We start from the raw sequence: 1,975 nt of genomic DNA on the forward strand, positions 1-1,975 counted from the left end.
CTTAGTTCGAGGCCAACCTGGTCTACAGAGTGAGTTCCGGGACAGCCAGGACTACATGGAAAAACCCTGTCTCAAAAAAAGAAAAAGAGAAAGAGATGGCAGAAGACAGATGGCTACAAACTAATTGTATCAGAGAAAATGAGTATACACATTGCACATGGGATCCCAGAGAATGCAGGACTTAGTTCACCAGTCCCACATCAAAATTAGAGATGCCAATTCAAAAATAGCTGAAATTGTTAAAAACTGTAATGCCTGTCAATTGATTAATGTGGTTGCCAATGAGAAGAACCCCAGGACTCAATACCAGAGCACCAAGCCGGGAGTCCATCAGGAAATGGACTAATTGACTTCCAGGAGATAAAACCAAGAAAATTCAGATACAAATATTTGCTAGTATTTACAGATAACCTTTCAGGATGGACTGAGGCTTTCCCAACTAAACATGAGATGATACAGATGGTAACAAAGAAATCCTCCTGAGATATGGTTTTTCTAAGCTTATAAGGTCAGACAATGGACCTACATTGTCCTACAATGGACATTTGTGTCCCAGGTAAGTTAGAGATTAGCTAATATTCTGGGGATTGATTGTAAACTTCATTGTGCTTACAGACTCCAAAGTTCAGGGCAGGTAGAGAAGATAAATAGAACCCTTAAAAGAGACTTAACTAAATTGACCTTAGAGACTGACTGGAACTGGGGTGACTCTTCTCCCCTTCATCCTTTATAGAGTACAGAACTTCCCATATCAGACGAGACTCACCCCTTTTGAAGTCATGTGTGGTTCACCTACTGACAGAAGTTATTATGTGATCCTGAGGGTGTCCAATGGTATACAAATGTGCTTGGCTTAAACTTTATGCTTTTCATGAACAGGTCCACCTCCAGAGCTCCACCAACTTTAGCCTGGAGATTGGGCCCTAGCCAAGAGACACTGCCAGGGGGTCACTAGAGCTTCCTAAGAGGGTCCCTGTGCTACAGAGTTCAGCATGGATCCACTGCACATCTGTTTGCAGTTGAAGACCCTGGCCAGCAGGAGGAGAATTCAACCTGAAAACTCCCTCCTCTTTCCAACTGATGGGCCCTACCCATGACCCAGGGACACCACAAGGACATAGCCCTATTTTCATGAAGCTTCAGGAAGTCCCATGATTGGGACTTCTAATCACAAGAGCAAGGGGGGATAAGATGCCAAAGCTTTTAAATTCAGACTCCAGTTTAGAGAACCTGACCTAAGTTTGAACTCACAGAAACTAACAAGGTGGTACCTAACATTAGTTCCCAAGTAGGCCCCCAACAAAACCCAAGCCTAGCTCCAGTCTCTAGATTAATCCCTAATAATATCAGCATCTCCAGGTTACACCCTCAACAAAACAAGCATCTCCAGGTTATTCCCCCAACAAACCTGCACCCCTAGGTTACAAGCCCACCCCCTGACTAATGACCACCAATGCAGAGGGGAGCAGAAGTTAAGTTTATGATATAAACACCGAGCACCAGCCAGTCATGTTAAAGGCATAGTAGCTTTCCAGTTAGATACTTGCACACGTATGCCTCACTTGCTGCTTACTATAAGGCCTGGCCCTGATAGATATTTGGGGCTGTCTCACCACCAAAACCTTCCCGTATGATGGTGGTGCACTGTGGGGGGGCCAAGCTAGGCTGAATAGAATAAAGACCCTGCTGTGAGTTGTATCAGATCGGCTCCTGTCTGTTTAGGGAATCACTAATATTTCCCTGGTAATACATATATATCATTGAAGGTGGCAAGGTACTGAGTGAATATAAACATTCTCTTTTCATTGGAAGAAGTTGCCTTCCAGCTCCCCCATTCAGCCATACACTAGACCCTCAAAGGTGGATTTCAAAGGGGTGTGTATTTTCTTTACAAAATTAGTGTGGATTTTTTCTCTCGGGTGAGTTTCTGAGACCTGAACAGCCAGCCGGGAGCCACAGGCCCCACGACTCCCAG

The sequence above is a fragment of the Mastomys coucha genome, unplaced genomic scaffold, assembly GCF_008632895.1.
Source record: "Mastomys coucha isolate ucsf_1 unplaced genomic scaffold, UCSF_Mcou_1 pScaffold21, whole genome shotgun sequence".
NCBI classification, from domain to species: Eukaryota; Metazoa; Chordata; class Mammalia; order Rodentia; family Muridae; genus Mastomys; species Mastomys coucha.